Below are 15,915 nucleotides of genomic sequence, written 5' to 3' on the forward strand. Positions count from 1 at the left end.
GTGATTCTCCGAGGGCGATCTGGCTCATTGTTGAGGACCTGAGTGGTTAGACCAGGCCAAGGGGATGCCAACGTAGCACCTGGGTGCAGCAGATAGAAGATCATTTCCAGAGGGTGCGACTGGACTGTGTGTCTGCCAAACAGGATCCTGAGCTGTTTTATAATGTGGTGGGTGTGGCAACAAGCTGTACCAGTGCATGCTCCCCAACCCGACCAGATCTGTCTGAAATTCATTCTCCATAGCTTCCCCAAGCTCTACCACAGTTTTCTCTTTTAACGCTTTGTTACCTGCCACCCTTTTGGCCTGTCACATTCTTATGGAGACCCTCCTATTACCATTGCATGGAAGGTGCCTCCTTTAATCTGGATAGATTTTCTTTACTGTTGGTGCCCACCAATTTAAATAAATAATCAACAACCTTTTGGCCACAGCTCCTTGCAGAAGCCTCCATTACTGAGGTCTTGAACAGGGTGTGTTTCAATGCCATGTTCCTGCCTTCTCCTGAGATGTAATAGAAGCTGTTCTAGAGGTAGGAGTTCAGCTGGTTGTGGACAAAAGTATATTCTAGTTGTTCCCAGGACACTCTTATATTCAGTTTGGGTTTCCAGGTCTGGGTGGTAGCTTCATCCGTGTAAGCCAGCTCCCCAGCAAATGATGAAGAAATAGAATTTCAGCACCTCTGTTTACCTAAGTGTCCAGAATACATAGCCTCTAAGCAGAAGACATGACTATAAAAACAACAATTGTACCTCTGACCCAAAGTATATTGGTAGGAGGTATATTCTGTTCAAAATACCAGATGTTTACTGTATATAAAAATACATCTCGTAAACCATTCCTCCTGTGTGATATCATATAACCCATTTAGAAATTCAGACAGCTCAGTCAGAGTGCCAATTTATAGAGCTGAACAGGATGATAGTTTAGTGTTTTACTGATGACTGTCCAGTGTTTTAAAGAATTTACATTGAAACTGCCCTCCTGGAAACTGAGATTAGAGGACATGCTGGGCTGCTAATATGAAAAGAGAATTTAACTTCATCTTCTCATTTGAGAAAACAGATTAGCCTGAAAACAACTGGATATAGTGATGTGAACAATTTGCAACAGCTGATGCTTGAAGGTATCTATTCCTTCTAATAATACAGTTCTATTTATGGTCCGTGTTTGCAATATACTACCATTAAACAGTCTGTGGGAGACATGCGAGTAAGAATTTTAACTGTACTAAAGACATTAATTTAATTGAATTATTCATAACATTTAGCTTACATTATTATATTAGCTGAAGTATTCGGCATTGTCTGGGTATCTATCTGGGCAATAAAATACTAATGTCTGTATGTGTATTTAGTCCCTCCACACCTGAGGCGGCCTTATAAGTTTGCGGGGCTCTAGGGCTGACCCACCCCAAGCAGGGCCGGTTACGTCAAACGCTCCTACCGGTATGTGTGGACTGTATGAACTTGTGTGCGGATTTAATAAAAATAATGTTAACATACACCGGGATTTTCTCATTACAGTATTCAGCTAAATTTTTACAAGATAACATGCAGATTTTATCAAAATATAACAGGAGAATATAACTTGACGGATCCGCTTGAACAGGACACGCAGACTCCACTTACCACTCCCAAACGCCGCTCTTGCTCCAAGCAATCCAAGCTGTGGTGGCTCAGTGAAACTCAATCAAGACAGAAAGAATCAGGCAAGGGAGGCTGCTACATACAAGGGTACCGAGGAAAGTCGTAGGAGGAATGCTAAGAGTTTCCTTCAAAAGCAGAAAGTGTTTGCAAGAATACCAATGATGTTTTCACAGAGGGTAATAGGGGCCCGCCTATCTATTGGTGGTAGTCAAAAAACGTACAGGAGATGAGCATCCCACCTTAAAATGACAGAATTTGAGAAGCATGCTTCATAGGAACGTGATCAAGACAGGACGTGCCGGACAACACAGGTTAATAAACAAGATTACTGAAGAAAGACTTAGGATAAACACTGAGGGTACACATAAAGCAAGAGATATCAAATTATTTTTAATTTATTCTTTTATTCTTCTGTAACAGGTAACATAACTACTATCTGTTGTGACGGATGGCCAGGGCCATTACCCAGCTGGGTGGATGGACAGAGGCAGATAATCTGTTTGGGACAGTATCTTCTCCGAGATGCTAGAAGGATGCCCGCCTAGGTTGCTACGGCACCATGGGAATTGTAGTTTGGAGCAGCCCTGATGGGTTCCGTGGGAGCTACAGCTGAGTCCTTTGTGGCACTGCTTCCATCGCAGCTGGAAGAAGGTCGAGAAACACCTGGAGCACTTCCGGGTACATTATAAAAGGAGTCGGAAAGCCAGAGTTGGGAGGTGGATGACAAAGCTTGTGAGGAGGAGTGGAGGCAAAGAAAGAGAGAGAAAGAAGAAAGGACTGTGTGTTATATTATTTGGTGTTTTTGTACTGTGCTGAGAAGAGGGGAGCAACAGAACACACTTCCCCAGTTAAGTAAAGGTATGCTCTCTGGCAAGCCTTCTGTCTGTCTCAGCCTGTCCGTGTTGGGGTTTGGGGAGCAGTACACCCCCTGGTGGTCCACACTGTATAATGAGTTAAAATAAGAAAGCAAATATTTGTATGTTTTTAAATGCACTACACATTTTTTTTATCCAATTTCCTTTTTTTTGCCCAGTAGAAGACTGTTCAGTGTCTTCTGATCATACCCAGTGCTCTCCTGCTGCCTGATAAGAATTGTAGCATCAGTGTATGTGCTGGTTTTTGGGTTTCTTCACTCCATTACAACCCCTCTCCCTGATATGCCATTTGGCCTATGTTTTGAGTTGGACAAATGGCAATATACATAAGAAAGTATTGTGAAAATCAGTTCAGCAGTATTTTTTCCCTGACAGACAAACAAATAGCTAATGGTGCCAATCCCACAGCTATGCCAAGTAAGCAGCAAAATCTGGAAACAACTTTAAATAAATTCCCTGTAGTATAGTAGGTCCGCAGCTCAGAAAAAGGTGGCCAATTTTTGAATAATGGAATGGCCGGCGCAATCTTCATGGGTGTGTATGCTCACGTACAGTAGCTGCAGGAGGCTGGTGGAGTAACTGAGACGCACTGAGACGCACCTGCACATGAGGGTGTGGTCCGTCTCAATTGCTTCATCAGCTTCTTGTGGTGCACGATTGAGACGCGGTGGTCATGGAGGCATAGAAGGAAAAGCCAGCATGAGGAAAAGGGAGAGAGATAAAAGGAAAAGGGGAGGAACATAGACTGGTCAGAGAGTGAGCGAGAGAAGAAAGGAAGGATGGAGGTTAAAAGAAAAAGGAAAAGAAAAATAGGAAGAGAGACGGGAGGGAGAGAGAGTGAGTGTCAATGGAGGCAGGTAGTCAGGAGTGGAGCCTGAGGTTCAAAGAAGGGCGCGCCTGTTGAATTAACACCAGGGTGCAGGAGCGGCCTCGATTGATGGCATCTTCTGCAAGGGGAGAGTTTGAGTGGTGGGAAAGGCGTGTGTAGCTCGACAGGCTGCCCTGCGCATGCCAATGCAAGAGTTGGGCAGGGAACGGGGCCTGCATTTACTGGTTGACTGAACCTGTTGGCTGGGCATCTCCTTGGTTGCCATATGGGATAAGCTGTACAGACGTCAGCTTTTAGAAGGCAGTACCTGGACACGCGAGTTTTAAGAAACATAAGAAACAGTGAATAGTCTCTTGGATTTTAACCTCTGGTTTTAAGAGAAAATTTATTGAACTGCTTTTAATCTCCACTTGGACACCGTTCATTTATTTATTGTATTATTTATTGATTGAAGATTTGCACTGCACTTTTACATGCTATTTGTTGTTATTTTTAATTGTTTTTAATAAGAGTGCTTTTGCACTTTTATGCATTTACCCCTTGCTTTGTGTGAGTGTCCTCATCTGATAGCTCATCCCCTGGGTATGGGTAGCAGGTTCAACAGTCTCCCTAAATCAACTGACCTTCACTGTCACATTCCCCAGCAGTTGTGATAAGGCAAAACAGATAACAAAGTCTATTGTACATTTTATTTGCAAAGACATTCATCCATACACAGCAGGATGTCACAACATGATTCATATTCTCAAGCAGAGGTACACTATTCCACCTCAATGCTTTTTCTCAGATACAGCAGTTCCCCAAATATATGACGAAGATAAATTGGAATTAAAATAGTTAACTCTGTAAAGCAGAAAGAGTTGCCCTGACAAGTGATTCAAGGACTTTTGACACAGGCCCGCACCTAGGAAATTCTGGGCCCCAGGCAGCTGACAGAGTTTGGGCCCCTTTTCGTGTTTAAAACTCAAAAAAGGGCAGGCCCCTATCTAGCTAGGGCCCCTGACAAGTGTCATGGTTGCCCCCCCGTTAGGTGCGGGCCTGTTTGACAGTCACACAGTGTTATGTTACAGTAACATCACATCATATAATTCAAGAATGGTGCTTCTCTTATCCTCTTATGTCCTACAAATCTTAAGACGTGTATGAAAGTCACACCAGGGCTAATATGGCCGAGCTACAGCACTTCATAATGTCACTGGAGAGAAACAGACAATGTTAGTCAAAGACAATGCAATAAGTATGCCCTGTTGCAGCTCAGGTGGTTGCCGTTTCTCACATTAAAGGCTATGCGCATGCATTAATGTTGGCGTCTCAGCGTGAAAGGTGAAATTTCGCTTCACCTTCAACTTTCTAACACCCACCTGTAGCGTTTGCTTTGCACTGTAATCAAATGGTATTTGAAGCTATTCACGATTCTCTCCACCTTGACTGAAGCACCATTTCTGGTTGAAAGAAAAGCAGTTCCAAAGTGTGATGCTGCCACTACCATGCTTCACTGTGAGTATGGCGTTCTTTTGGTGATGTGCTGTGTTGTTTTTGTACCAAACATAAGCTCAGACCATAATGCATTTTCTACATGTTTTTGGGATACTGGATGTATCTTTTTGCAAGATCTAGCCAGGCTTGCATATTTTTTTTCCATCTTACTACTCATAGCTCAGTCATATGAAGAATATGGAAGATTGCTGTCACATGAAGGGAGCAACCAGCACTTGCCAGAAAGTTCTGCAGCTCCTTTAATGTTGCCGTCGGCCCCTTGGCAGTCTCCCTGCCCAGGTTTCGCCTTGTCATCAATTCTGGAGTGGCGTCTCGTTCTTGGTAGTGTTAATGTTAAACCATACTTAACTCTTGCTTGTCGAATATTGTCTTCACTCTTCACTACGGTACATCTACTGCTTATGCCCCTTGTCCTGATCAGTAACTTTCAACAATGAGATTCCATTCATGTTTTGAAAGCTCTTTGGGGACCATGTAGTAGGATGCAACCAAGATTATGTCAGGATAATTTATCTGCACTTTATGTGGAGACAACCAGAGTAATTCTAGTTGATGGCAGGTGTATACTAAATACTATTATGGTGGACAAGCGGCAGCTTATCCTGGCTGGGACGCCCCTGAAATTAAAGGATAGGGGAAGGCAGCTTTTTCAGGACACTGCCTTCCCCAAAACACTAGATGGCAGCTCCCCTGAAGTGTAGCGGTGCCACGGATTCCCACAGGGCCTCCTGGGACTAGGTGTCCGGTTTCTCAGCCCTGTAGGGTGCCGTGGGTTCTTCCAGGGGGAGCTGTGAAAGGACCCGGGGAGTCATGCTTCCCTTGCAGCCTGGAAGAGCTTGGAAGTCATGAGGACGGAAGCCCAACAGTACTTCCGGGCTGATTAAAGAGTTGGGATTCTCCATCTAACCCAGAAGTGATGGCAAGTCCTGTGGGAGGAAGAATGGAAGCACTTCCGGGTCAAGGAGACACAGCAAGCGAGCTGGGGTTAGGAGGTAGTGGACAGAGCTTGCTGGGAGGAGTGGAGGAGAGATTTGTGTTAATTATTGTTGTTAATTTACTTCTTTATGGTTGCAGTAGTGCTTAAAAGTCACTTTGAAGAAGGAGAAATAATTAAAAGAGCTTCTTTGTGCTTTTATCCTGTGTCTGCGTATCTGTCTGTTGGGTTTAACGGGGCGACAGCGACCCCTGGTGTTCACACTATTTAAAATAAAGATTAAATGTTTTTTGTTGAGTTTGAACACTGCCACATCCTTAATTATAATGGGATGTGAACACTTATTTTTTTCTTAAAAGGTTTCAGATTTGTTTTGCCTTCTTTATCCATCCATCCATTTTCCAACCCACTGAATCCAAACACAGGGTCACGGGGGTCTGCTGGAGTCAATCCCAGCCAACACAGGGCACAAGGCAGGAACCAATCCTGGGCAGGGTGCCAACCCACCGCAGTGCCTTCTTTATATAGGTTGTATATGCAATGTGACAATAGAGTCGGAAAAAGTTTAGAAGTGATATATCTTGGTTTCATATTTTAAAATCACAAAAAAACATGCTGTTTTAACGGGTGTAAAGGCCTTGTACTATTTAACTATTAAATGAAATCTTTATTCTTATACAGTTTTTGTGCCATTTGCCAATATCACATTATCATTATTTTTTTGATCTTCAGAGTGGGTGATTTCAGCCATCACTCTACACATCTACCTTTAAGACTCATCTTTTGTTTAGTTTTACTGACAATTTAGTCACTTTACTTTAGTAGGTGCATTCAAAGTTTATGGATGGCCAAACACTGTATAAACTGTAGATTCATTAGGAAGAAAGTTTTCTGAAGAAAATGAAACATACTAAATACGGCATGAATGCTGATCACTTTGCTGTTTCAGTATTTCATGGAAGTGAGCGGATGAAAGCCTGTCATGTCAGTTTGTTCTGCACTGTGCTAGATGACTTTGCTGATTCAGAACTTTGGGCAGTTAGAAGTACATGCACTGTATATGGTGTAGCGGAGCAAAGTGATGGTGCAGGACAAGCTAGGATGCTTGGCTTGCCAACTGTGCAACAAACCCCCATTTAATTTTAATAAAAAGCTAAAAAAGCAATCAAGGTGCAGCTTTAAACAGAAGATAGTTCTCTTAGTGGGACGTTTACAAAAACGGGTGTTAGGCTCGTTTCAGCTCAGAAGCCAAGTTCACAATTAAATGAGACGCCATCCTCCATAGGCATCCTCCTTTTACACTATGTGAACTGGAAGGCGTGGGGTTTCTTTTGCTTCAGTGCCCTCAAGGGGCAATGGGACCTAATTAAAAGCTGTCAGTTATACTGGCCTTCAGCTGTTTGGGATGGAGGGAAAAAACGCATTCAGACACTCGAAGAATTTGCAGACTCTCATAGGCAGTAATTTTTAGTCATTTATAGAGCCAAAGGCTTAGAAGCTTTGAGGCAGCAGGACTAACCAGTGCACCACCTACAAAAAGAAAGCTGAATTTTTGGCTAGAAAGGGAAAGAGAATTAAACATCATAAAATAAAAACTGTGATAAGCAGACAAGGCCAGTGGTGCTGTTCTTCAGCAGGATCTGGCATTGTTCTGTGAAACTTAATTAAGCTTGCAAATGGATGAGCACAGTGCCTCCTTGTTCTTTTGTCTAATGCAATCAAAAGGAAAGTCAATGTGTCAAGATCATCACAAATCCATTAGAGTTAAAACCGAAAAGGTACAATACTTGCTAAAGGTTCAAAACACTGTGCTTCGTTGTGGGTAGATCAATTCAATAAAACAGAGATTATTAAATGATTACACTGATTTTTCTTATAATATTTTAACCTGGATTCCACTTGGTGGCAGCATAAACATCATTAAAATCAATATGAGATATGAAACTACAACATAAGCGGAGAAAACATGCTGTAGACATCCTGAGACCCTGAATTGGGTAGGTGATTTAAAAAAATGGAGAGAAAATTAAAATTAAACAGAAAATGTTAGTTTAAATCAGTAATAAGTTCAAATAATAATTCAATAAAACAAATTATTAAAATTTGAATAAGTTAAAAAGAAAGACAGTAAAAAAAATGCAGAAAAAAGGGAAAAATCGGAAAGGGCAATTGGGAATTTATAATTCTGGTGGTACTTACCCAATTTGGCCCACAGAGACACATAAATGTTTAAGTTGATTATGGAATAACATTTTTCTTGCATTATAGTATTTTTCATTCATTAAACACTTTGCTATTTTTAAGTTTTTATAGTCTGATCTATTCCATTTATCTATCATGAACCCACTAAATCCAGCTCAGTGTTAAGAGTATAGGAGGTTAAGATCCTATGCTTCATTTGAAACCTTTTTGAATCAGGGTTGATTCTATTCTTGTTTTTTTTTTTTGTCTTCTGCTGTTTTTTGTATTTTATTTTTTCCTTTGCTTTCATTGTAATTAATTTGAAATAATTGGTTGGATCTGGTATGTTGCTGCACTACAGGGGGATAACACTGTTCTCTGGGTAAGGTCCTTGCTAGGGTCGTCCTCAATAGGATCCGTGATCACTTGCTCACCTACCAGCGACCGGAACAGTCTGGTTTTATGCCTAAGAAGTCTACAATTGACCACATCCTGGCACTGAGGGTTTTCATGAAGTGCAAACGCGAATATCGGCACAGTTTCTTTGCAGCCTTTGTCGATTTTCACAAAGAGTTTGACTCAGTTGATCGAGCTGCTCTGTGGGGCATCCTGAGGGTTCATGGGATCCCCTCGAGGTTGCTGGATATCATAGCCGGCCTGTACACTGGTACTGTGAGTGCTGTGCAGAGTGGAGGCAGGACCTCTGCGTTTTTCCCAGTTGATTCTGGTGTTCGTCAGCGGTGTGTTCTGCTCCTACTCTGTTCAATGCTTGTATGGATTGGGTGTTGGGCAAGGTCGTGGGGTCCAGTAGCTGTGGGGCATCTGTTGGTGAAGAAAGATTCACAGATTTTGACTTTGCTGATGATGCTGTGATCTTCAAGGAGTCAATGGAGGCTCTGATCAGGACGCTCGAGAGACTGAGTGAGGAGTCTGAGTGTCTGGGCTTGTGAAGGTCCTGATAAAAACCAAAGAGCCAGGCCTTTAATGACCTCTTGGGCACAGCCATCAGCAGTGTGTCTGTTTGCGGAGAGAGTGTCAACCTTGTTGAGAGGTTTACTTACCTTGGCAGTGACATTCATGTTTCTGGTGACTCTTCCTGTGAAGTCAGTAGACGGATTGGGAGAGCATGGGGGGTCATGAGGTCGCTGGAAAGGGGTGGGTGGCGCTCCAGATATCTCAGTAAAAGGACGAAGGTCCAACTCTTTAGAGTCCTGGTGCTTCCTGTCTTGCTATAAGGTTGCGAGACATGGATGCTATCCAGTAACCTGAGACGAAGACAGGACTCCTTTAGTACTGTGTCTCTCTGAAAAATCTTTGGGTACCGCTGATTTGACCAACGTTGCTCATGAAGTCCCGAATGAGGCACATTACCTGCATTGTGAGGGAGCGTCAGTCACGGCACTACGGCCATGTGGCGCGTTTCCCCAAGGGTGATCCAGCTCGTAAGATCCTCATTGTTGGGGACCCGAGTGGCTGGACCAGGCAAAGGGGTCACCTATGTAACACCTGGCTGCGGCAGATAGAGGATCATTTCTGGAGGGTGGCACTGGAACGCATGTCTGCCTGGGGGGTTGCAAACTGGGATCCCGAGCTGTTTCGCTGTGTAGTGGGTGTGGCAACGCACTGTACCAGTGTATGCTCCCCAACTTGACTTAACTTGGTATGTTACTATTATATATTTGATCTGTTGAATACCACTTTATTATTCTTGTTTTGGAATAAAAAAAATGAAATCTTATTCTCTGCTTCTCTTAAAATGGTAAGTACCCCTAAAAACATATACATATTTCAGCATTATAATGGCTTCTTTGACTTTCAATCACACAGCTCTTGTTCTCAAATTGAACAACGGCAACTACAGACTCCAAAGCGCAGAAGCAGGCCAAGGTATCTTATGAAGCAATGAAACACACCTGAGGAATCACAAACACCTGTGATGCCAATTGTCTCAAACATTATGGTGCCCTGAAATGGGGAGCCCATGCAGAAAAAGTGTTGTAATTCTTATATCTATATGGTGTGACTGAAATGTATGCAAATACTTAAATGAAAATCTAAAATTTACACTTTAAAATTGTAAATCAAACAATTCAGATATTATTAAACTGTGGAGCAGAGAGGTAAATCAAAGAATAATCTTTGTCCCAAAAATCATGGAAGACACTGTACAGATAGATAGATAGATAGATAGATAGATAGATAGATAGAATAGGCATTATATAATTGATAGATAGATAGATAGATAGATAGATAGATAGATAGATGGAATAGGCACTATATAATTGATAGATAGATAGATAGATAGATAGATAGATAGATAGATAGATAGATAGATGGAATAGGCATTATATAATTGATAGATAGATAGATAGATAGATAGATAGATGGAATAGGCACTATATAATTGATAGATAGATAGATAGATAGATAGATAGATAGATAGATAGACTCAAGAACCCGGCTGGACGAGTCATCAGCCCCACCCGGAGGTGCAATTGGGACCAGGTGGTCAAGCACCTGGAACACTTCCGGGTGGGGTATAAAACGGGACAGCCTCCACCACTAAAGGGTCAGAATCGGAAGGAAGAGGACGAGGTTGCCTGAGAGGAGTAGTGGTGCAAGGTAGAAGAGTTGTTGCTATTGTGGTTATGTGCTTTTGGGACTGTGTTGGGCCTGTGGGACGCGGGGAAGATGTGCCCCACGGTTGAAGACTAAAATAAAAAGCCTGTGTGTTTTACACGTGCCTCTGCGTCAGTCTGTGCCGGGTAGGGTGCTATATAGCGTCTTTCACAACAGATAGATAGATAGATAAGGCACTATATGACAGACAGACAGTGATGAGAGAAAAAGTCAAGTTTTAGTTTGCATACAGTTTCACGAAACTGACGTTAAAATTAGTTTTGTAGGTGATTTCACAATTTTGCTCCCTAAAGCCTCATTCACACAGGCAATTATTCTCATGAGCTATTGTTTTTGTGCTAAACTTTTTTATATAAATGCTAAATGATAGACATATGTATGTGTGTTTAAATCATGTAAATGCTTCTAGACTGGAAGCGTTTTAGATGTATTTCTTCTTGTGTCAATGACATTGTAAATGCCAACCAGGATTAGCTGGTTTCGTGGCCAGGATGAGAATTTGAATCTTACTTGGGTGGGAGGACAAGATATGTGAACTGTGGGGGAAGCTCCAGAAATTTTCATCCCCCATCTACTAGGCGGCAGCATCCCATGACCAATGTAGCCATGTGGATCTTAGAAGGTCATGATGAGAATTGTAGTGCTAAGTGTCAACCCTGCTAGTTCCCATGCGAGTCACTAGATGGTGCTACAGGGATTCCAGATCCCTAATTGTTGAGACTTCTGTCAGACCAGGGCTATGCCCTGGCACTAGAAGTGCTCTCAAGTCAGACATAAAAGGCCGCCCGGCCCCCTCCAGTGAGTCACAGCTGGGAGGAAGGAAGGCAACACTTGCTGGAGAGAAGTGGATGGATGGAGATAAGACGGAAGGAGAAAGAAGAAGACTATACAATCTGTGCTTGTGTGACCAAGAAAAAACCTGCTGTGAGGGATTTTATAATAAAGGCCTCTGCTTTTGAACCTGTGGCTGTTTGTGTCCTAGTAGCTTCCGGGGTTCAGTGGCACCCCTTATGTGTCACAACATGAATTTCTCTGGAAAAAAAATGCAATTTGCTTTGCTGATTTATTTTTGCAAACCAAAATACCAAATTTCTCTGCAAATTCAACTTTGCATGAATTGCTTCACTCATCACTAATAAAGAGTTTTGTTTCCTTATATAAATGTATGCAGTAAATAAAAAAATAAGACTCCATCTAACTATTTAAATTACTTTAACCATGACAGTGCAAAATGAGATAACAACTACTTTGGATTTTTTGCTACTATAGTATTTTGAGTTGATCAATATTACAAAATTCTAATGCAATACATAATAATTACTAATCAAGCAGTTTGCTTACTACCTCCTAAAATACTAACCCAAGCACTCCAGATTTCCTTCCACATAAACTCTGAATTGGCCGAGTGAGTGAGTATGGGGTGAATGAGCCACTGGTCGACGACTTGTTCCCACCCACACTCAGTGCCAAACTACCCACAAAACTGAACCAAGTAAGAGGGTTAGAAAATGGATTCTTCCATATTCTTCCAAAAAAAGGAAGATATTTTTATTTTTTGGCCATTGAAGGTTGGCTGCATATCATCCAAAGAAACATTGCAGCTATTGTGAAGAATGTTGATGACAGCATTGTGCTATGAGGATGAGCTGCCGAAGTTGTCCTTTGGGACTGGACTGACTCACAATCTGTACTCACTATCTGCATATTTTGAGAATAAATCTCATAGGCAGTGACTGGAACACATGTCACAACAGATAAAGAAAGGAGCAGGGCAAAACAGAGAAATACTCTTGAGGAAAATCTGCTTACCCTGGATACACTGGAGTGGTTAAAGAAGAAAAAAAGTCTATTCAAATGTCCTTGAGAAGCTTAGTTAGAGCCGCCAACCCACATCTTTAAAATGTGTCAAGATGTGATGAGTACTGGCTACCAACAAACCCCAAAGAATCTGACACATGCTTATTTACAAAAGAAGCTGGGTTAAATATCTAAGAAAATGTTGCTTGATGCCAATTCCAAATCAAATCTGAGCTTAATTGCCAGCAATTGTGATTATACCAAACATTAATGGTTTAAATGTGTAATTTTCAAATGTACCTTTTTCAGTAAAGAACATATTTTCCTTTAAATGTGTGGAACACAACTTTGCCTATACACAAGAAAAACTGAAAAGCATTGATAAACATTGAAAAGAGTGTGGACATTTTATTATGTACAAGTATGACATGTGATGAGGAGAGACAATGAATGGGTAGGCAAAAGACTGATGGGAATGGAAGTCCAGGGTGGAAGAGAAAGTGAGGGAGGCCAAAGCAGAGGTGGATGGATAAAGTAAAAGAAGATCTGAAGGGAAAGGGTCTGACTGGGAATGAGGGGCAGGACCAAGCTGTTTAGAGAAGGTTGATCAAGCACATCATGACATGACATACAAATGAGAAAAGATAATGAAATTATAAACTTTGTACTTTTCTTCTTACATTATTAAACTAACTGTTGCCATTACAGGTACCCACACAGCATGAAATTCTGTTCAAATTTAACAATCTCACAAATTTGAATTTTTAAAGCACAAATTTTCTGATAAATATATTTGGTAAGCAATCCATCTTGCTTGCTGCAATAATATTGAGTATCTGTTTTATGTACCTCTCATTGTAACCCTTCTTCCCAATATGGCATATAGCTATACTAAAACAGCAACACACTTGCAAAAGTTAGTGAAAATCATGTATTTTCTCTCCGTTATAAAAAAAAAACTCTTGCGACGCGACATGATCTTTGGAAGAGAAATCTTTGGAGCAGAGATCTTTTGAAGAGAGACAAAGAGACTGAGACACATTCATGTCCCGTGAGATGGACAAGTCACGTCATACTTACAACCTTTGGAAGCAAGTACTGTGATACACATGCAGAGCAGGCTACGGATAATGGCAGTAGGAAAATTTGAAAGTCTCAAAAAAAAAATGACAGAAAAGATAGCATTAGCGCAAACAAAAGGAAAATATTACTCAGTGAAATAACAGAACAGCAAAAAGAGACCGCATGGTGTTTGAGGATGTCTGGGGGACAAGAAGGTGCTGTACAGGCTTTTAAACGATCGCAGCACTGCATGAAATGCACATCACACGGTACAGCAGCATGCCATGTTGCTGATCGAGCAAAGAGGAGGAAAAAAAAAACAAAAAACAGTTATTTGTTTCCCATTGTATCACCGTTTAAGAGGTGTATTGGAGGAGCGACTGCGTCTTCTTGGAATGTGTGCAGCCCCCCCACCTCACAACGGCACGTCGTGCTTTACAGGTGGAGGATATGCAAGTGAAGTGCAGATCACACAGCAGAGGCAGCAAGCCACACTTTCACGTTCCGTGAGACGGACAAATCACTTCATACTTACAACATTTGGAAACAAGTCCCGTGATTAACATGCAGAGCAGGATAGAGATAATGAAAGTAGTAAAATTCGAAAGTCTCAAAAAAAAAATGAGAGTAAAGATCGCATTAGCGCAAACAAACAGAAAATATTACTCGGTTAAATAACGGAACATCGAAACGAGACCGCATAGTGTTTGAGGATGTCTGGGGGACAAGAAGGTGCTGTACAGGCATTTAAACGATCGCAGAGCCGCACAAAATGCAGATCACGCGGCACGGCAGGAGCAGCAAGCCATGCAGCTGAGCGAGCAAACAGGAGGTTTAAACAAAACTGTATTGTATTTGTTTGCCATTGTATTACCGTTTAAGAGGGGTTTCGGAGGGGTGGCTGCGACTCCTTGGAGTGCGTTCAGCCCCCTCTTCACAATGGCCTGTGACGGTGGTAGTTTTCTTAATGCGACTGACGGACAGATTATGATTTTATTTATGTAGATAATACATAAATAACTGGACCATATCATTTCTATGTTACTTTGTAGAAAAGAAACCTTCTCAAACCTGTTAAATTCACCTCAGGTTATGTGGGAGGACCAGCACCCATCCAGGCATTGCTGGACACAAGTAGAACTCAAACCTGGACAGGCCATCATTCTTTCACAGGACCCATTGACACATACAGTGGTGTGAAAAACTATTTGCCCCCTTCCTGATTTCTTATTCTTTTGCATGTTTGTCACACAAAATGTTTCTGATCATCAAACACATTTAACCATTAGTCAAATATAACACAAGTAAACACAAAATGCAGTTTTTAAATGATGGTTTTTATTATTTAGGGAGAAAAAAAAATCCAAACCTACATGGCCCTGTGTGAAAAAGTAATTGCCCCCTTGTTAAAAATAACCTAACTGTGGTGTATCACACCTGAGTTCAATTTCCGTAGCCACCCCCAGGCCTGATTACTGCCACACCTGTTTCAATCAAGAAATCACTTAAATAGGAGCTGCCTGACACAGAGAAGTAGACCAAAAGCACCTCAAAAGCTAGACATCATGCCAAGATCCAAAGAAATTCAGGAACAAATGAGAACAGAAGTAACTGAGATCTATCAGTCTGGTAAAGGTTATAAAGCCATTTCTAAAGCTTTGGGACTCCAGCGAACCACAGTGAGAGCCATTATCCACAAATGGCAAAAACATGGAACAGTGGTGAACCTTCCCAGGAGTGGCGGCCGACCAAAATTACCCCAAGGCGCAGAGGCGACTCATCCGAGAGGTCACAAAGACCCCAGGACAACGTCTAAAGAACTGCAGGCCTCACTTGCCTCAATTAAGGTCAGTGTTCACGACTCCACCATAAGAAAAAGACTGGGCAAAAACGGCCTGCATGGCAGATTTCCAAGGCGCAAACCACTGTTAAGCAAAAGAACATTAGGGCTCGTCTCAATTTTGCTAAGAAACATCTCAATGATTGCCAAGACTTTTGGGAAAATACCTTGTGGACTGATGAGACAAAAGTTGAATTTTTGGAAGGCAAATGTCCCGTTACATCTGGCGTAAAAGGAACACAGCATTTCAGAAAAAGAACATCATACCAACAGTAAAATATGGTGGTGGTGGTGTGATGGTCTGGGGTTGTTTTGCTGCTTCAGGACCTGGAAGGCTTGCTGTGATAGATGGAACCATGAATTCTACTGTCTACCAAAAATCCTGAAGGAGAACGTCCGGCCATCTGTTCGTCAACTCAAGCTGAAGCGATCTTGGGTGCTGCAACAGGACAATGACCCAAAACACAGCAGCAAATCCACCTCTGAATGGCTGAAGAAAAACAATATGAAGACTTTGGAGTGGCCTAGTCAAAGTCCTGACCTGAATCCAATTGAGATGCTATGGCATGACCTTAAAAAGGCGGTTCATGCTAGAAAACCCTCAAATAAAGCTG

At 41.8% G+C, this 15,915-nt stretch overlaps 1 protein-coding gene across 2 annotated transcripts in view; it reads right to left on the reverse strand.

Moving 5' to 3' along the window:
• gatb (glutamyl-tRNA(Gln) amidotransferase, subunit B) overlaps positions 1-15,915 on the reverse strand; it is a 212,138-nt gene that overhangs the window by 14,972 nt on the left and 181,251 nt on the right. The window lies entirely within an intron of this gene.

The sequence above is a fragment of the Polypterus senegalus genome, chromosome 4, assembly GCF_016835505.1.
Source record: "Polypterus senegalus isolate Bchr_013 chromosome 4, ASM1683550v1, whole genome shotgun sequence".
Classification (NCBI taxonomy): domain Eukaryota; kingdom Metazoa; phylum Chordata; class Cladistia; order Polypteriformes; family Polypteridae; genus Polypterus; species Polypterus senegalus.